General features: G+C 39.6%; 1 pseudogene across 1 annotated transcript; it reads left to right on the top strand.

Moving 5' to 3' along the window:
• The first annotated feature begins 9,603 nt into the window (after positions 1-9,603).
• On the top strand, positions 9,604-10,058 carry LOC308504807 (small ribosomal subunit protein uS11-like; annotated as a pseudogene). Its single transcript has one exon. The product of its transcript is annotated as a small ribosomal subunit protein uS11-like (transcript).
• The last annotated feature ends 11,772 nt before the right edge of the window (positions 10,059-21,830 follow it).

Genomic DNA, 21,830 nt, shown 5'->3' with positions numbered 1-21,830 from the left:
CAGTTCCATCTCTTCTCAGGGGCAGGGCTTCCCTCTGAGCCTCAGTTTATTTCTCTGTAAAATATTTAATATTAATCACGTTGTGGAGATTTTCAGTAAGATAATATAAGAAAAGACTTCATTCATTGTTCCAATTAGGTTCTAACTTAAGACGAAGGAAATTTATTAGAAGTGTGATGGGAGCTGAGAGAAGGACAGAAGATGAGGGAACACCCCCCCACCCCCCCAACCCCCCCGCCGGATTCTAACCACACTGGTCTGAAGGAGGAGGAAGCAGCAACTGCAGCGATACCAGACAGCAGGCACGGGGATGAATAAACTGAAACCATTTTTAGTCCCATGGCAGTTCCTTAACCAAAGGAGAAATGGTCACCCTATTAGCACCCAAATCTTTTCCCCAATCAGACAGCTAATATCCCCCCCAAAATGAGAATTCTGTTAGGAAGAAGAAGAGAATACTAAGCGGCCAAAGCTAAATGAATGCCCACTAAATGGGTTTTCAGTGCGAAGTTCATTCCTTGAATGTTTTGATTTTGCTTAAAGTCCCCAAAATATAATCCCTACGATAAGATTCAAGAGACATGCCTACTTTGTGTGAAATATAAGAGTCATCCTTCTGGAATGACCTGGTTTTTCTCTGTCTACCTAAATTTTACCATCCTCTAAGTTTCAATAAAAACATCACCTCCTTCATGACATTTTTTTCTATCCCAAACTGAAAGGCTTTTCTAACTCAAACTAGGCAATCCTAGTTGTGAGTGTGTGTGTGTGTGTGTGTGTGTGTGTGTGTGTGTGTGAGAAACAGAGAGAGAGAGAGAGAGAGAGAGAGAGAGAGAGAGAGAGAGAGAGAGAGAACTTACAAAACAATACTTAACCTTAAAATGTGCAGTGCATGTTGATATTTTAAAATTTTGTTCTGTTTTATTTACTTAAGTGCTGATTGATACTAAATTGATTTCACAATTCACTGATGAGTCGTGACAAACAGTTTTAAAAGCATTGGCCTAATAGCTGAAATGTGGACTATGGCCTTGGAGAAACCAGATTCAAGACCTGGCTCTGTCACTCAGTCTTGTGGGCTTCAACAAGTCACCTTACCTGTGTGAGACTCAGATTCTGTCAAATAGGAATCATAACAAACCATTTCCTCCACCTCAAACGACTGAAATGATATATACAAAGTATATAACACAGTGCCAGGAGCATAGAAATGCTAGCTATTGTTAATATTAAATATTTAATAACAAGTTTAATGATGAATAGAATTGGAACCAAAGAATAAAGACTGTAAAATGGCAAGAAAAAGAGAACAGTAAGCCCAAATATGGTCATTTAACATCATTCTTCAAATGAACGTGATCTTTTTACGAGACTCAGATGACTATCAGTATTATTGAAAAACCCTGGACAGGAAAGTCAAAACCATAGATTATATAAAGCCTTCCTTTTGCCAGATGATCTGAATAGTTCTCTTTCTTGGACCTGCCATTAATAGGGACATAAAGGGACCCAGAGTTTGGATTTTTCAATCAGGTTATAAATCTCTTCACTGCTCTATCATCATCTTTACCATTCTCCCCATCTGTATGGCTCGGTCTTGTTTCCCTTCTTATTCTCCATTTTCACTGTTGGTTTCATAATCTACACAGTTCCTTAAACGAGAAGTTTGGCTTCCCTCCTCAACAACCCAGTCTCCACTCCTGACAATTACTCCTGCCAATTCCACCTTCAAAATATCCTTGGAACCATCATTTTTCTCTGTATTCACACCAACATTTCCCTAGTCCAGGCCTTTCCTCAACCTTCGCTTGGACTATAATAGTATCTTAAATAGTCTCCCTGTCTATCTCCCCCACCCCAAATCCACTTTCTAGTGTGCTCCCCAAGTAAAATGTAAAATACAGATACGTTTTCACGTAACAATTTGTGTCCCCCACCTTCTGCCACCATTCTGGGTTTATACATAATCCATACTTCCCCACACCCTGTAGAATAATCTCCAAACTTTAGTGTTATTTGAGGCTCCCTACAAATAACACTTGCTGCTTTTCATCTGCACCTTCTTCTATTTCTGTACCCGCAGACTCTTGCCATGACTTGTCATTCAATGGATGGATCACACTCTTAAGCCTTCAGGCCCTTGTACATGCTCTTCCTGCAGCTGAGAATTCTCCTATTCTCCTTTTTTCTGCATGGAAAACTCTATTCACCATTCAAGTCCTAGCTTGTCCATGTATTTAACAAACATTTGTAGAGCACTAAATGCTCAAAAATTCTTCTCAGCAATAGAGGCACAAAGATGAAGAGAGGGAGTTCTCACCCTCAAGGAGCCACGAGGTCTGACAATTAAGTTCGCAAGCTTGTTGCACCGATGTTGCTAACTATTTTTGATATCAGAAAGATTATTCATTATGAATTTGTACCAACTGGACAAAGAGTTAACCAAGTTTACTATTTGGAAGTGCTGAAAAGGCTGCATGAAAAAGTTAGACGACATGAACTTTTTGCTAACAATTCATGGTTCTTGCATCACGACAATGCACCAGCTCACACGGCACTGTCTGTGAGGGAGTTTTTAGCCAGTAAACAAATAACTGTATTGGAACACCCTCCCTACGCACCTGATCTGGCCCCCAATGATTTATTTCTTTACCCAAAGATAAAGGAAATATTGAAAGGAAGACATTTTGATGACATTAAGGACATCAAGGGTAATACGATGACAGCTCTGAGGGCCATTCCAGAAAAAGAGTTCCAAAATTGCTTTGAAGGGTGGATGAGGTGCTGGCATCGGTGCATAGCTTCCCAAGGGGAGTACTTTGAAGATGACTGTAGTGATATTCAGCAATGAAGTATGTAGCACTTTTTCTAGAATGAGTTTGCAAACTTAGTTGTCAGACCTCGTATGTCTAATGGAGAAACTATAACACGCTGGACAGGGTTAATCACTCTCTTCCATGCTATCTGAATATTTTGTACATAGCATTTAGTGAGGTCTTTATGACATAGCACAGCTCTATGCCTATGTACCTATGTCCTCATCAGATAATTAATGAATCAAACATAGGGAATATCTCTTAGATTCTTGCAATCCCAGAATCCACTCAGGGCCTGAAACTCAATAAATAATGTCTGCTATAGGAATAAAAATATAAACCACATAAAGTGAAATAGTGTGATCTCAGATTGATTTCAGCAGAACCCATAGCACCAAGGTCCAGGTCAGCCATTTAACTGTTCACGAAAAAAAGGGTAGGAAAGACAGCTGATTCATGTGTTTTAGAAATGATTATGTATTATGTTCCACATACTTTTTCTCTCCTCTGTCTATATTTCAGTTCTTAGGGTTGTGAAGAGACTGGTGGAAGGAGACATCATCTTTGAATGTAGCCAGAAAAGATACTCAGGCCCTGAGAGAAACATGAACCTGATATTTATTATTGGATTATATGTCTTAAAAGACTGCTGAGGTTCATGTAAATAGGGACTGTCTAGAATTCCCATTGCTGTTACTACTAATAATATTACTATCATCTATCCCAAACTACAGTAATTATAATTAATTTGACTATTAGGCTACATTCCTCTAATGTGTTAAAACCAGATTAATTAGAACAACATTCAAAAGATAGCCTGGAATTTTCATTTTGAGATCCTCTTTCTCCAGGATCTCAAAATGTATTTGCAATGTATCTTTTTAAAAAAGGTAAAATTTTCTACATAATTGAAAGTCTAGAAATAAATCCATACATCTGTAGTCAATTGATTTTCAACAGTGTGCTGAGACTACTCAATGGGAAGAGAATAATATCTTCAACAAATCATTATGAAACAACTGGATATCCACGTGCAAAAGAATGATGCTTAACCCTCACTTCACATCAGAAACAAAAATTACCAAAATTATCAATAACGAAAATATTTGGACTAAATAATTGGACCAAAGACATAAAACTCTGAATAAAAAAATAGGGATAAATCTTCATGACCTTGAACTTGGCAAAAGATTCTTACTTATGACACTAAGAGCATGAGCAACAAATTATACATAGATAAAATAAATTTCATCAAAATTAAAAACTTTTGTGCATCAAAGGACACTATCAAGAAAGGGAAGACAATCCACAGACTGAAAAAAATATTTGTGAATCATTTATCTGAGAAGGTTCTAGTATCTAGAATATAAAGAACTTTTACAATTCAACAACAAAAGGCAAACAACCAATTTAAAAAATGGTCAAAGGACTTGAGCAGACATTCTTTCTAGGAGAAATGGACATACAAATGGCCAACAAGCATATAAAAGATATTCAACATTATTAGTCATTAGGGAAATGCAATTCAAAACTATAATGAGATACCATTTCACAACCACAAGGATAGCTATAATTTTTGTAAAAACTCCAAAAATATTTAAGAAACAAGAGTTGGTAAAGATAATGTCCTGATGTGGAATCCTCATCCACTGCTTGTGAAAATGTAAAATGGTGTAGCTATTATGAAAAAACATGTAGCTCCTGAATAAGTGTATTAGTCAGGGTTCTCTAGGGAAACAGACCCAGTAAGATATATATATATATATATACATATATAAATTTATTATATGGAATTGGCTCACAGAATATGAAGGCTGAGAAGTCCCATGATCTGCTGTTTACAAGCTAAAGACCCAGGAAAGCTTGTGGTGTAATTCAGTCCGAGTCCCAAGGCCTGAGAACCAGGAGCACAGAGAACAAGAGAGGATCAATGTTCCAGTTCAGTCATCAGGCAGGAAGAGCTGAATGCTTCTTTCCTCCACCTTTTTGTTCTATTCAGGCCCTCAACAGATTGGATGAAGCCCATGCACATTGGAGAGGGCAACCACTTTAATGAGTCCACCGATTCAAATGCTAATTGCATCCAGAAACACCCTCACAGACACACTCGGAAATAATATTTAGGCAAATATCTGGGAACCCCAAGACACAGTCAAATTGGCACATAAAATTAACCACCACAGTAAGCTAAATGTAGAATTACTATGTGACTGAGCAATTCCACTTCTGGTACTTAACCAAAAGAATGGTTGTTCAAACAAAAATTTGTACAAGAACATTAATACAGCATGATTCACAACAGCCAAAAGGTGGAAGCAACTCAAATGTCCACCAGCTGAGGGGTGGATAATTAAAATGTCATAGGTCCATACAACTGAGTATTATTCAGTCGTAAAAAGGAATGGAGTATTGATATATATTGCAACATGGATGAACTTTGAAAACATTATGTTAAGTGAAAGAAGTCACACACAAAAGATGACATGTTGTATGATTCCATTTATATAAAATATCCAGAATAGGCAAATCCAGAGACAGAAAGTAGATTAGTGATTGCTCTGGATTGGAGGAAGAGAGGGGACTAGAGTGGCTGCTTCATGGTTATGGGGTTTCCTTGGGGATGCTGAAAATGGTCTGAAACTAGATAGAGGTGATGGTTGCACAACAGTGTGACTGTAATAAATGTCACCAATGGTAAGTTTTATATTATGTATATTTTAGAACAATAAACAGAGGTTAACATTTCTTAGCAATGGTCTGTAATTTCAAGTCTGGTTAACTTGAAGCTGCCATGAAGAGATACGTTCCCTTCGAATCTAAAACTTAGTTTTCAGCCATACACCTTTGTCATCTTTATGGCAACCCAATTGTCCTATGTATAATTCTTATAATTCTGTGCCAGGAATATTTTATTGATTTCTTAAATACTGATAAAACTCCTGCTCTATGGCAAACTACATTAGACACTGGGGATACCATGGGGAACAAGACAAATGAGAAATCTATTCTCAACTTAAATCACAGAAAAGAGACAGAGGAGAAATAAATACAAGACACAGATAATTTCCCAAGCGCCCAGTGTTATGAGGAAAATAGAGCAGAGCGACATAATAGAGAGTGATAGGAAGAGAAGGGAATCTAGTTGAGCTGAGATCCTGAATTCAGGAGGGAGCTGTCTGGGAGAAGAGCCTTCCAGGCAGAGGGCACTGCATGTGCAACAACCTAAGACAGGAAAGGCTTTGGCTTGTTCAGAGAAGGCTAGAGTGGCTGAAGCACAGTGAGTGGGAAATGCAGGCATAAATCAGATCCTGGGAGGGTTTTAGGCACGGGAAACCATGATGTGATTGGTGCTTTACAAAGAACACCACTCTGGCTGCTGTGTGGAGAAGGTTTTGTAGGATGTGAATGGAAATGGAGAGGTCAGTTAGGAATCAGTTGTTTTAGAGTCTATATGAAAGGCAATAGTGACTTAGAGCCGTGTAAGAGCAGCAGAGGTGGAAAACATTACCTATGACTCTTCACCCTGTCCTATTTTTCGTCACTTTCTCCTTTTGGATATCATGTACCACACCTGGTAATAAACCCAGCCTCGGTTCCCTGCCCCGGTGTGACTCTCCTGCCTTGTCACAACCTATTGTGTCCTGGTCTCCTTGCAGGGACAGAGGGGCACAGGTCTGAAAGCATCTGTGAACAACAACAAAAACTACAAGAAGGAACAATAGCCTGAGATTTCTTCTGTTTTCCAGAATTTGGGCTTTGTTACAAGTACACTGGTCCCGACACTTCCTGTTTATAGAAGGAGATCCTGCAGTTCAAAAGGCTTGCTTGAAAAGGAGACAATACGTGCCCCTGAACACACAATGGGAGCAAAGGCTCGTGGCTCCGTCATTATTCCATGCAAGGTGATCCCCAAAAGCCGCAACATCATCCTACCATTGAAAGCAGTTTATTTATCCCGTTATCAGTGGTCAACTCCAGACTGGGTGCCCCGCTTCTGCGCCCCATCTCGTTTCCCCATTGCTCATCCTTGAGGACTAGCTTGGGAACTGAACCAGAGGCAGATAAAGCGGGCAAGGAATCCAAAGGAGACAAAGAATTAGAACGGAGGGAAAATTACACCTGTCAAGATATGCCTTGGAAAACAAAACTTCACACTTCAGCTTCCTTTAGGAAAGGCTTGAGCTCTTAAAGGAAGATGCCCCACACTGATTCCCTGTTTAAAGAAAAACTCAGTTTGGTTTAAAAGAAGTGAAAGGCCTAAAAAGCAAAATTCGGGAGCTTTCATGTGATGAGACAAAGCTGGGAGCTACTGGTGACTTTTGATTATTTGTATTTCAGTGGGTATAACACACTGGAAAGGGAGAGAGGCTGAAAGCGAGAGAGCCCCTTACAGCAGACTATTGCAAAAAGTTCAGAGATGTGGCAGTTAGAGCCAAGACAAGGGTCCCTCTAAACGTTTTAAATTGATAAGAAGATGACCAAACAGCGTGTGTGGACCACTGTGTAAAAGAAGTCAGTTGAAGTGGACTGAATATACAGGTTTGATGTTGTAATAAAATAGAATTTAGTTCACGTTAATGTGACATACATAGGTAATGGAATGCATAGTCATGACTGTGCTGTAATTAGGTCTAAATGGTAAACAGTTTACATAATTAAGTGTAATTGGTGTTCCTATTATATAACTGAACACACTTTAGCTCTTCTTTTCTCACTTTAAGTTTTCCAGTATCCATACTGCTGTTAGTCTGGCAGATTTTCCCTGATACTGACACTGAATTATCACCGTACTAAGGAAGATCCAAACCAATTAGTGGATGAATATTCACCGCCTCTCCCTTCTGCCTATTCCGATGTCTTTAGATTTCCCTGGTCCTCCAAGAGTGTCCTCCTGGGTTAGAACAGTTACTTGGAGCTTTACCATACAGAAAAAAGGGGAAAAGAAAAACCAATATGCAGGCAAGGACAGAGAATTATTAATATTTGCAAGGGAATTGCAGAAGTGCTGTGTGAGGGAGTTATACAATAGACAAAAAAGAGATTCTTTTAGAAGTGTTACTGTGACCCACTATTGCATCAAGAAAAGCAAGTAAAACCCTCAAGTTATTTTGAAATTTCTTTTGATTGATGGATATTATTAGAATTTTTTGTACCATGACATAGCTCTGAGACTGGTCTACATGGATTATGAGATTATAAATGTTTTCATCATTATCATTATCAAATACTGACAAAATATCTTTTAAAGGTCTCAAATCTTATTCCACAGTTGTTTGAATTCCATTTTCTATAATTCCCATACTGTATGTCAGGCCTGAGGACACTTGTGCACTATCCAATTCTACTTTGCCAGTCTCTTTCAATTGAGGGTTTTCCTTTTCACGTTATGTGGAAAGCTTTGTTCACATAAAAGACTATTTGCAGCTATTCAGTTCATTATAACTGCTAAAGTCATAAATACGAAAACATGGGTTTTCTCATGTCTGTACATTCAATTTATAAATTGTGTCATTCTATTTAGAAAGCTAGCAATTCTATCTAAAATGAAAAAAAAATAACTTGTACTTTTACTTTGTGTTATGTATAATTATAAATTTAACAGATTATATCCCACTAAAGGTGCAATTTACTTACAAATTAATGAAAATGTCATAAACATTTTGTGATGGTTTTTGATGTGTCAGCTTGGCTAGGCTACAGTCCTCCAGTTAATTCACCAAACATTAATCTAGGTGCTGCTGTGAAAGGATTTTGCAGATGTAATTAGCACCCTTTTTCAGTTCATTTTAAGTAAGGGAGAATATTCTGGGTGAGCCTGACTTAATCAGTTGGGAGGTCTTAAAAGCAGGGCTGAGGCTTTCACAGGAATAAAAATGAAATTCTTTCTGTGGACAAAGCTTTGGCCCATGTTTATGGATCCAGTCTATTAATAATTGACCCCTCCCCCGCCCCCCACAACAACTGCCTTACAGACTTCAGAGTTGCTTAGCCAGCCCCCACAATAGCATAAGCCAATTTCTCTTGATAACAATCTCTCTCTCTCTCTCTCTCTCTCTCTCTCTCTCACACACACACACACACACACACACACACACACACACACACACACAAATATACAAACATATTTCCTACTGGATCTGATTCTCAGATTGAACTCTGACTGACTCACATTTCAAATTTGTATGGCTAATTCTCTCACAAACAGAAAATACCTGACAAGGCAGACTTACAAACCCTACAAGAAAAACTTCTATAAATCTAGTAAAAGAAATCTTAAATGTTAAAAAAAAAATCAGTTTTATAAAATAGACAACACTGTTTACAAAACAAATCATATTCTTACTTTTTTCAAGTTAGAAAACTACAAACCCAATAATAATTACATATTGCAAATTAAAACCACAAAGCAAATATACCAGTTTCTCTAAGCTATCAAACTTCCTTCATATTTCAAATGCCTAAAGTAACAAACACAATAGATTATGATAATAATTTTAATATTTTCACAAAACACACAAAACATAGTAACTATAGATTTAATTTATTTCATTATGCCTATATTTATTTCTATACATTGCTAAAGTTATAATGTCACCTCCCAATTCTTTAAAGATCATACAAGTAAAACTAAATTTGAGTTGGGGTAACTGTATAACTTAGGCAAATGGTACAGACAACTGAGCAGTACCTCGGTCAGCCTAAAATACATTCAAGAGATTAAATTTCACATAGGGGTCACAGAGAGTTTTAAAGACAAATACTTGGAGTCTGGAGAAGACACGCAGAAATGGCATCTCGCAAGGGGAAGGGAAAAAAGGAAGAACAGGTCATCAGCCTCGGACCTCAGGTAGCTGAAGGAGAAAATGTATTTGGTGACTGCCACATCTTTGCATCCTTTAATGACACTTTCGTACATGTCACCGATCTTTCTGGCAAGGAAACCATCTGCCCTGTAACTGGTGGGATGAAAGTAAAGGCTGACCGAGATGAGTCTTCTCCATATGCTGCCATGTTGGCCGCCCAGGATGCAGCCCAGAGGTGCAAGGAGCTGGGCATCACTGCCCTCCACATCAAACTCCGGGCCACGGGAGGAAATAGGACCAAAACTCCTGGACCAGGACCCAGTCAGCGCTCAGAGCCCTTGCCCGCTCGGGAATGAAGATCGGACGGATTGAGGATGTCACCCCCATCCCCTCCGACAGCACCCGCAGGAAGGGGGGTCGCCATGGTCGCCGTCTGTGAACAGGACTCCTCAAATTTCTGTTTTCTCTTAATAAATTGCCTTTGTATGATGAAAAAGAAAAAAGACAAATACTTATGAGAAGTATCTGAATGTGAATTTCAGCTTAAACTAATAAGGGACATTCGATTTGAATCTTCCCTGTGTTAAAAGAGGGAAAACTGCCAAAAAGCTGAAGGTGTCTGAAGTGAAGAGAAGGGGATATCAATGAAAGAAAACAGGAGCAGAAAATAGAGGCCAGACTTTAGGGAACTGATCTAATGATCGACAGATATTTGTCATAGCCTCCATGAAACCTATGATAAAGGAGAGTTGAAATTGTGGGATTGGAGAGCAAGAAGCATATTCAAGAAAACATCCTACAAAAAAGTTGGCAAACAGTGGTGAAGCCACAGGACAATTTTAGTATAATTTGAGAAGCAATGTTTCAGGTCAATAAATTGATTCTAAATACTACCTATAACTCAACTTTAAAAGAAGTACATATGATGAACAATTTTTTTAAGCAAAATTTCTCTAGAATTTCCCTAAGAAAGGAAAGAAGAAAGGAAGGAAAGAAGGAAAGAAGGAAGGAGAGAGGGAGAGAGGGAGGGAGAGAGGGAAGGAAAGAAGGAAGGAAGAAAGGAAGGAAGTTTATTCAAGGAAGGAAGGAAGGAAGGAAGGAAGGAAGGAAGGAAGGAAGGAAGGAAGGAAGGAAGGAAGAAGGAAGGAAGAAGGAAGGAAGGAAAGGGAAAGAAAAGAGCAGAAAAAGAAATATACTTCTAAGAAAAGAAGAGAGGTCTGGGGTCATGGAGGCTGGGGAACCACAGGCAGAAGGCCCTGCAGCTACTTGCAAGAGAGGTGAATCCACTGTGACTCCAAGAAAGGATGGAAATAGGGGCCTTGGTGGGTTAAAGCGTTCAGTAAAATTTTGTGTACAGTTTTGAAAACGGGGATTTGGAGACAGGTAGAGATGACAGCTCCTGAGACGTAAGAAAATTAGAGAAGAGAGAAAGAAGAGCATTTTCAAAAATATTATTAGAGTCTCGTTAATTTCATTTGAAAAGTTCAAATGAAGCCTCTAACTACATCAAAAGTGACTTGTGCTTGCTGGACTCTGTGTCTAACTGCACCAAAATGCTGAGTCTGAGACACTAGGCAGCCTGGAGTTTATTCAAATCACGTATTTTGGAAAGTGATTCACTAAATTCTTAGATGCAGAACTGGAGAAGAATGCTTTTTGTTGTTTGCAAAAGTACCAATATCAGCTACTTTTTCAACAGAGCCAATCTGCTTTACCAGGGGTCATCTCTTTCCTTTTATTCAGGGACAAGAAACCTATTTGCCCTTTTGTAGGTTTATATACTTCTCAGGCACCATATTATGTAGTTTTCAAAGAAAATTTATAATGCTGGTGGCAGTGGCCATTTATTTGATAATTCATTCAGCAGACATCTGTTAAGAAACTACATCATGCTCAGCACTGTGTTAGGTTTTGAGATTAGGGAGATTTGGACACAAACTCTTCCTTTGAGAAATTTGCAGCATGGTGGGCATGACTGTAAATTGATTCTTCCAACTCTTTTGGAAATTAATTTAGCAACAACCATTAGAAAGCATACTAGGGGGCTGGCCCGGTGGCTCAGGCAGTTAGAGCTCCCTGCTCCTAACTTCGAAGGCTGCCGGTTCGATTCCCACATGGCCAGTGGGCTCTCAACTACAAGGTTGCCAGTTCAATTCCTCGACTCCAGCTAGGGATGGTGGGCAGCGCCCCCTGCAACTAAAATTGAACACGGCACCTTGAGCTGAGCTGCCGCTGAGCTCCTGAATGGCTCAGCTGGTTGGAGCGCATCCTCTCAACCACACAGTTGCCAGTTTGATTCCTCGACTCCTGCAAGGGATGGTGGGCTGTGCCCCCTGCAACTAAGACTGAAAGGACAACAGCTTGAAGCTGAATGGCACCCTCCACAACTAGAATTGAAAGGACAACAACTTGATTTAGAAAAAAAAAAGTCCTGGAAGTACACACTGTTCCCCAATAAAGTCCTGTTCCCCTACCTCAATAAAATCTTTAAAAAAAAAAAAAAAGTTATCGCTGATGATAACTCTTATTATAAAAAAGAAGCATACAAATTTCACTCAACCCAATAAATCCATTCCCAGAAATTTGACCAAATGAAATTATTTTTTATTTTTACTTTTAACTGAATTTTTAATTAATTTCAATTTAATTAAAATTTTTAATAGCTTTAGTCAGCCAGGTGTCCATTCAAATCCTGTTTCTGCTACTTATTAGACTACTGCTTAGCTTCCCCTGGGCCACACTATCTGAAATATGAAGATAACAACTCTAGCACAGGGGTCATTGTAAGTATTAACTGACATAACATAAGTAGAGCTTGTCACTGTACCTGGGACATGGAAGATGCTTAATAAATGATCATATCTCCCCTTAAGTGATAACTATAGCAGGGTTACAACTACACAGAGGTCTATAAACATGCAAAAAAGGATGAAAAAATATGTGCTCCAATTAAACAATTTTGCTAAGTTGATATGATAATTCGACTGTTTTATATTTGAAACATTTTAAAATCCTAGAACATTTTTCTGTGGATGAAACTCTGAGCTCCAGGTTTAGAATTACATTTATACATTTATTGTGTTGGGGAATGTGATTGTTTTTCTTTTTCCAAAGGCAAGGCAACGTTTTGAAATATAATTAGGAAAGAGCAACACTTCTTGGTTTCCATGCGTAATTGGGGTTGGGTATTCAGCAGCACCCCATTAGCCACTCATTTATTAGCTGCTCAATAAACATTTATTAAAGATTTACGAAGGGCCAGACTCTGGGCTGGGGACTGGGCATTTAGAATGAACTTACGTGATTCTTGTGCCCAGGAGGTCTATTTCTGGTACTTACAGACAAATAAATCTATTATTATAAAATGAGTAAATCCTACCACAAAGTTATGCCCAGTAGGAGCCTGGAAGAGAGGTATCTAAACCAGATCTGGTCCTGAAGGAAGTAGTGCTGACAATGAGTTTTGAAAGATGATGAGGAATAGCTGGATGAAAAAGCAGAGAAGTCATGCCAAGAAGAAAGAAAAGTCTATGCAAAGGCAAAGGAACAGCATGAGTGATTACGTACCGCCAAAAACAATCATTCCGCACTTCACATTTACATTATGTTCCCTGGAATGGTTCTTTAGATGAATTTAAACCAATTTTCTCACAAGAGAAGAAAGGAGGCCTTAACTCTGAAATTACCCCAAAATATTCACCAGTCTGCTCCTTGACTATGGCCTCTCTCCAAAAAATACAGAACAATGGCAATGATTCAGAAGAACAGGGAGACAGAGCATCACCTGAAACATTCATTTCCTTGGCCAAGTTGGTATGGCAGAAGATGAACTTCGTTGCAGGAACCAACAGCACTGAACATTTACCCACAATGCATCTGCACACCTTTTCCCCTAGAGCCTTTTCATCTCCTTTCATGGACTTTCCAATTGCATTAAAGATAAGAAGTGGGGATGGGCAAATTGAGTATGACTGGTGAAAACGGTGTGTTTTATGATCATTGAAACAATGCTCGCTAATCCATAGACATTATAGTAAATGGAGTCACATCTCACACAGGGTTTATTTCCAAAGCTTAGGTATAAAGCACATAATGAATGTGGTCTAAAGTACTCATGAACATCCCATAAGCCACCCACAAAGAATAACATGGATGTTTTGTGTTGACAACCCTGTTCTGTATTGAATGTGTATAAATGTATAATGCATACAGTAATTAAAGTCTATAATAAATGGCAAAATAAAATTTAATGCATTTTCATGTGAATTATTTAAAAGAGCACTTACATAGTTGAAAAAACTTAAACATGTAATCGGTCTCCACTTTATAAATTTCTGTTCAATATTTCATGCCAGTCCGGGAGCCTAGGATTTTTACGGGCCTAAGGAATTTACTGCAGCAGAGAGAGCACTGGACCTAGATTCAGAAGACCTGAGATCAAGTCCTGCCACTGTCCCTTACTGATAAAGAGGGCCTAAGGATTTATAAATCTTAGGTGACACCTTTGGTATAATGTTTGTTTGAAATGCCAAGATAGTCTTGGAAAATATTCATGTCTATATTTGGTATTTGATGTGTTGGCTCCATGCACTAGATATGGGAGTAAACGAGCCCTGGGCCATTAAGCCAAGAACCTACGGCTTCTATCCCATTCTACATTGAATAAAAATCCATCAGGGACCTTTTTATTTCCCTTGGGCACCTTCACTCATTCTCATATTCACTGCTCAGTAAATGCTTAGACTGTTTTTAGAGCTGACTATTTTTAAATTGTAACAAGATTTTTAAACAGAGTTAACGAAGTTTCCCCAAAGCTTCGTATATGGAATGAGAGATAGCTGCAGGAATCATAATGTATACAGTAAATTGACCACAGATGATTTTTTAGAAAATGAGTCTCATTCAGCATTGACAATGATTGAGTTTCAAAATTAGGGAACAGAGTGAACAGCCAAGTATTTAGCCTATCTGCCAAAACTAGTACTAAGAGGAAGGAAAAAGAAGGAGACTGAGACAGACAGAGGTGCTGAGAATCAACATTGCCCTGCTGGCTCCAGTCCTGAGAGTTCCAGGAATTTATGTATGATCATGTCCACTCATCTGTGGAATCCCTCAGAATTTAGGAAAATCAACTGACTTTTTTTAAATTTTAAATCTTATCCTCTATGCATTCTAATGGAGACAGGTCTTATATGAATGGCTAAATTTCATCTTTCAAAGATGGTTGGCAAACTAAGCTTCATTTGGGATTTCTAAGGTATCATGGGACTATTTTTCAAATAATTCAGTCTCAATAAAACTGCCGAGTGTGCTTTGTCTTTTGATTTTTTTCAAATATGGGTAATTTAATCCATATGTTGCTCATTCATAAAAATCTCTACAATGCAGTTTAAGATTTTTAAGAGCCACTTGTTTTCCCAAGAGATACTGGGGCTTACCTAATACTTTTCTAGAAAGTATTTTAAAATCAAATTATAAAACAGGCAGCTCTCTTTTCCTTATGGACTCTGGATCCTGAAATTTTAGGTTGAGTTTCAAAACAGATTCCAAACGTTTTGCCTATTATTTTGTTTTTGGACTACTTGTTCTGAGCTCAATCTCAGTGGCTGCCGCATCTCAGCTTTGTATGAAACTTAAAGTCTCTTTTAGGGAAAGAAAGACTACTAAAGAATGTGAACAATATTAGTTGGATCCCATTGCAACTATTTTTTTAGTAGCAAGCAAAACACTCCATCCCAGAAGCTAGTGGAAAGATGCTAAATCTACTTCCTTGTGTGGGGGGCTGTATTTTCCCAGGGAAATAAAGTTTCATTTAGAAAATTACCTTTTCAGGGTTCTCATTATTCTGCTGCCCTGGAAGGTTAACTCACCCAAGGCAGACATGAAGTGACATGTCTGTCTCAGCAAGAATTCTCCCCAATGGCTGGGGCTCAAGTTTTAACCTCAGAGAAGTCGCTTAGCTCTCAGGCAAAAGCTTCACCAGTAATGCCAATTCAGAGGCTCTGCCTTCTTTTTCTCTCCTTTTTGCAACTTTTATCTTCAAAAAGATAAAATCTGGCTCAAGTACAGCATAGAAATCTGTTCTCACCCCCACTTCTCCCTGCCGCACGGTCAGCCTCCACTTTTGTTGGTCTGAAACCAACTGTGTAAATGAATTCACTTCTACGTTGCTAATTGCTATGAAAGCTGAAGACTCGGCGACTGCAAATATGTCTTTGTTTTTCTTGTCATTTCAAAGCAGAGCTAGTCTTTTAACTACCCTGGGAATACAAACTACGCACTACCCAAACGGAAGAGGCCTGAGAGAATTCCCTATTACACAGTGATTAAATGAAGGGCCTCTGGAGGCAGACAGCCTGTGTTAAAATCCCAGAGTCATCCCCACTTACTAGCTGTACGACCTCAAGCAAGTCACACTAGTCTCTCTGTGCCTCAGTTTCCCCATCTATAAAATGAGGATGACCTCAATATTTACCTTATAAGATTATTGTGAGCCATGAATGAAATTAAGGAGTCAGAACAGGACCTTGCGTAGTGCCAAACATTCTAAAATGATTAACTTTGCCAGGATCTCTCCGGTCTGACTGGCTTCCCCCTCAGCTAGCAGATACTCTTCAGAGAATTCCCAAACATTTGTTTCAAGAGATGTACACTCTATGCCCTTTATTCCATAAATATCTACGGAGCCTCTGATAGGTGACAGGCTCTGTGATAAGCACTGGAATATGACTTTGTCCCCATAAAAATGCAGACTCAAGACTCACTTTTATCAAATGGTAACAAAGAAAACCAGATGCTCCCCTCTATCCCAACCAGCTCCTGTCTGAAGCAGCGTGCTAAGGCTGGAAAACCAAATGTGTCCCAAAGGGTTTTCACACACCAGAGAACCATTAAATTAAAAGGCACTGATGCTCCTGGGAAGAAAAGACTGGAAATGATCAGCACTTTGCATTAACAGTGTCCACCAAGCATACCCGGGCTCCTGACCCAGCGACGGAGCCCCTTTTGCATGGAAAGAGCCCATGCCACTGAATGAGACTAAGTGATGAGTTCCCATCCAGGTGCCCAGGGACGGATGTGTGCTGCTCATTAGCAGTAAATGGTAGCTACGTGTGTAATTCCCAGCACATTGAAAAGAGAATACAACCCTAAGGAACCATAAATCACCTGCATTGATTCTCAAACTGACGGAGATGTGGCTGGAGAATTGTTTCTTTGGAATTGAATTTGATTCACCAGCCATTGGACAGCCTTTATTTGGTGTTAAACTGCTACATTTCCAGCTACTGAAGCTGACTCAGGTGTTCCTGAGGTTTTTTTTTTGTCTTCCCCCGCCCGTTTGTAGACAAAGGCAAAGAAAGTGAAATCCATTTCTTTCACACCCTGCCTCTGCCTGTGTTGAAAAGCACTCAAGTCAAGGGTGAAACAAGCTGATCAAGTGACATGGTAGATTGTGGTGCCTGCTGCAACCGGTAAATTCACAGCTGGCCACAGCTGGATGTGGGGTAGGTTTTGCATCTTCTCATGGTGACCTTTCTATTCCCTTCTAAAGACAAAGGCACAGTGGAAAATGCAGATCAGAAGGTCCAACGGGCAGGCAAGAAAGAAAAACATGAGCCCCTAGTCCCAGCACTCAGTTAACCAGCCACCTGAAACCCTGCCCTAAGAATTTCTCCCCTGCCTGCTCTGCACTTTGTTGCATGTCCATCTGTATTAACTGCTCATTGTACCAAGCTTAGCCTGGGCACCCCATGGTAATGCCCCCCCGCCAAGGGTATGTATTCCTCTTCTCCATCCTTTTCTTCATCCACAACCGTCCCCTTCTCCCATTTCTTCATTCAAAGGTAAGAACTTCCTTGCTCCTTCACTCGCTCCCTGCCCAGCAGTCCATTGGCACGCTTCTAGCTGCATTTGCTTTCCTGGCTTAGCTTGGGCTCTGAGGTCAGCTACCCAAATGGTAATACCCATGCCCTATAACTCTAGCCACCCATGGAATGTGCTCCATTTCTGAGCCTGTTCCACCAGACTTGGAGAGAAGTCTTGAATTAACTACTGACAATTTCAGTGTGCCCATATAGGCCATCCTTCTAGTCTCCTCTCCAAACCCATCTCCTAGATGTCCTTCTTGTTGGTCTCAACCAGATATGAATTTTCCTATTTGCAAATTCCACAGCTTTATTCTCATGAGCCTTTTATCTCCTTACACCTTTTGGTGTTTCCATTCTCTGAATATTAACCTTATCTTCCCTGCAAGATTATGACTCTCTAAATGCAGGAATTATTTTATTCATTTCAAGTCTATTCTTTTGCTTTTTGCCATCGTATGTATGTTTTGTTGAATTAATTTGAAGTGAGCAATCAAGTTGTCACTTGATTGTAGTGACATTTGATTGTCACTTGATTAAAGGTAAAAAATACTGGTAATTTTTAACCTTCACATATTAGACATTCATAAGCCAATGCTCTTATGCATTATATTTGCAACAAGTATTTCCAAACATCTCTCTGCCATTATGGTTAAGTCATTAAGCTTGAATGAGTGAGAGAGAAGCTAAAATTGAGGGAAACCCCATTTAACAAGAAAGAGGAATAGTAGTTCTTCAGCAAGGAAAGGGGGATTCAAAGAGAATAAGAGGAGGAGATCAGACATGTGAAATATAGACACCCCAGGATTCAACTAGTTTGGGTGGGGCTCAGATAAGAAATTAGAAAACTTAGGTAAATTGGGAGGGAAGGTAGAGAAAAAGAAATCCTGACTTACTAGGGTTATGCCACATACTACAGTCTTCATGGAGAAGACATGAATCCAACAGGGGGTTACCTAATAATGGTGTAGAAGTGGTGGTCTTACAGGATTTGGGTAGACAGAGACCCTAAATAAACATCTCAGCCTTCTTTTGCTCTATAAGCATGAAAAGGACCTGTACATTCCCTCGTGCCTCTGAAAGTATCAAGTAGAGAGCCAGGGACACAACCTGGGAGTCCCCAATGCAAAGGGTGAAGTCAATAAGAGTAAGGTCTTCTGGGTGAAATGGAAGATGTGAAAACGATTCTCAGGGATGAAGAAAACTCAAGAATAGAAAGTCCCTGAGCCCTGACCAACTTAAGAGAATAGCCACGAATCCAACGGTAGACACTGGCTGAAGGCCCAGAGTCCAGATATGCAAGACGCATTCCCACGAGACACACATGCTCCTCTCCCAAGGGAACTCTTGTCACTCACCAAAGGGTCATCTATTACTCTGAAAGAGACTAGGCTGTCGTTAATTAGGAAGCTTAAATGTGTCCTGCCCCACAGGGAGCAGAGAGCTCATGAAGAGGTTTAAATTAGCTAGAGAAAATAAACTTGCTTTTGCACAACTAGGTTAAATACGTGTATCCCTGTTTACACATGTACATAAGTACACACACACATATGTGTGTATACACACACACATATAAATACACACAGTCATGGGAGGAAGACAGATCAGCTTCTTCCACTCCTGCCTGAGGAACTCAGCAAACGCTAGCATGACAATATAAAACCTTCGACTGAAGGATCATCATACTGGCCCTGATGGTGGCTTGGGGATGATGCTTGGATCTAAAGCCCAGGGACAGCTGGTGGTGACCCTCTGCCCCATCTCGGGCCACTGTCAAAACCTTTCTTATCTACTGGATTGCCCAAGTTCAGGAAGTCAGTATCTGCACAAGATTGTTATTAGGGATTTTATGCTTTTCAAATACCTGATCTGCCTTTCAGTAGTTACGTGATCTTGAACAAGTTTCCATGTCTGCAAATTGCAGATCATCATTTCTATAACACATGATTGCAATAGTTGCCCCCTACGAGCAGTTTTGCTTTCCATGGTTTCAGCTTCCCACATTTAACCATAGTCCAAAAATATTAAATGGAAAATACCGGAAATAAACAATGCATAAGCTTTAAACTGCATGCCATTCTGAGTAGCATGATGAAATCTCATGTCTCCCCCACTTCCGTCCCACCAGGGGTGTGAATCATCCCTTTGTCCAGCATATTCACACTGTATACACTCCCCACCTATTAGTCACTTAGTAGCCATCTCAGTTATCAGATTGCCTGTCACGGTACCTCAGTGCTTGTGTTCAAATCACCCTTATTCTGTTTAATAATGGGCCCAAAGAGCATGAGTAGTGATGCTGACAATTTGGAAATGCCAAAGAGAAGCTGTATAATTGTTCTATTTTATTGATAGTTATTGTTGTTAATGTCTTACAGCATTTAATTTATAAATTACATTTTATCATGGCGAAGTATGTAAAGGAAAAAACAGTCTATATAGGGCTCGGTACTATTGGTGGTTTCAGGTATCCCCTAGGGGTCTTGGAACATATCCCCCACAGATAAGGGGGAACCAGTGTATTTTTATAATTCAGAATGAATAGAGCATGTGATGACTCTAGCTTGGTACATGTAGTTGACTGCACTATGAAATCAGGGCTGCATTCCTTTCTTTCCTCTATCTCCCACGTGTCCCGGCTGCTTCCTCTGCCTAACCTGTCTACTGTATTCCCTTCAGCCTTTCCAAGGACTGAATCTCACAACTATCCTCCCTCCTTCCATGGCCATTCATGTGATTTGCCCATTGTTGTGGTTTGCCCTTGATCAGCTAACATGCCCTGCGTTCCCTATCCAGAGTAAAATCCTCTCGAACTACATGTCTCATGGCTAAGTCTCATGGTTTCACTTCCAGAATGATTGTTAAGAGTGTTCTGCTACCTACTGACTCTGTCACAACCGACAATCTCTTTAATTAACTGTAATCTAGCTTATATCCTGACCTTCCACTTGAAAACACCCTTTCTCTTGAGTCTTACCAATAACCTGTTAAACCATCAGTGACCCACTCTTCCTAAAACATTATGTAACCACTTGAATCACGACACTTCCCTTTCTAGAAGTATCAGTGCCTTAGGATGAAGTTCTGATTCTTCACTTCAGTATTCATTTTCCATGACCCCAATTTATCTTTCTACACTGGATATTGCCATAAAGACAAAATTAAGTGATTCCATGGTCAAGTAAGTGTAGAAAACTGCTTGCTCTTCCCTTCTGAGAGACTGTTAATGTACACCGTGACATTAAAGCCTCGTGAGGAGTTCTGTAGGACAGAAAACTTACGTAATAAATAATTGCCTATTGCTTAGTAATATCCATGAAATGCTTATTTTCATGACTATTCGACTTTTTACTATACAAATCTTATCTCAAGTTGCTCGTAAGTTACTAGAAAATATGTTTTGTGCCATTTGTTTGTATCCTTCCCAGAACTTGTTCCAGGTCTTGGACATAGTATGTGCCCAGTATAACCTGAACTGCTAGGTTGCTTTCCATCATGGGTATAAGCAGGAATTTTTCATGCATTTTTTAATAAAAATTAATTTTTACCACATTTGTCTAAAATGTGGTAAAAAAGGAAAGCAATGAACTGTATAGTCTCTATGACACAAATATATATATATATATTGACTCTCTTAATGTCTTATTTCTCCATATCCTGTATGACTTAAGGAAGGAAGGAGGAGCAGGCATTTTTTGACTCCTAACAGAGCCAGGAGCCAGGCTCTGTTCAAGTACCCAATCACGTGTTGACTTCACAACCCTATGAAATGGATACAAATATACGTCTTTTTACTGATTAAAACCAAGGCCCAGAGTCACTCACCAATTAGGTGACATTTTCTGTACTCAAATTCAGGTATGCAGATTCTAAAATCTTTTCACTTTGCACAAAACTGAAGTCTCTACAAATAGTGAGTAAAAGCGACATGCAAATGTCGGTGATGAAAAGAGAGGGAGCCCAAGAAAAGGAAACCATGTGTCCAGTGGCCTGGGAGATCAAGTCTTTCCCAAGAACAGTATGAGGAGCAGGGACTACAGCTACCAACTGCTAAGTCCCAGCCCAAAGCCATGGAGAACCCAAAGAAGGAAGGCGGAACAGAGAGACAATAATGGATTCAGATTGCCTCAGCTGCCGCAACGTTATTTGCCCTAGGGAAAAAATAAACTGTAAATTGTTTTCCTTGCTTTGACTTAAGGTTGATCACCTGGTATCATGAAAATTTGACTGGACTATGCCAAGCAGTTTGTCTGCTGCAGAAGATGGGGAGAGAACTAACTATAAGCTTCCATTAGCATCACAGTCTGCTTTATACTTACCCCCATGTGTGTTTCCCACTTCCTAAC

The sequence above is a fragment of the Rhinolophus hipposideros genome (genome assembly GCF_964194185.1).
Source record: "Rhinolophus hipposideros genome assembly, chromosome: 11".
In the NCBI taxonomy this organism is placed as follows: domain Eukaryota; kingdom Metazoa; phylum Chordata; class Mammalia; order Chiroptera; family Rhinolophidae; genus Rhinolophus; species Rhinolophus hipposideros.
Note: the sequence above shows the minus strand (reverse complement) of the source record. Positions and strands in the feature narration are given on the sequence as shown.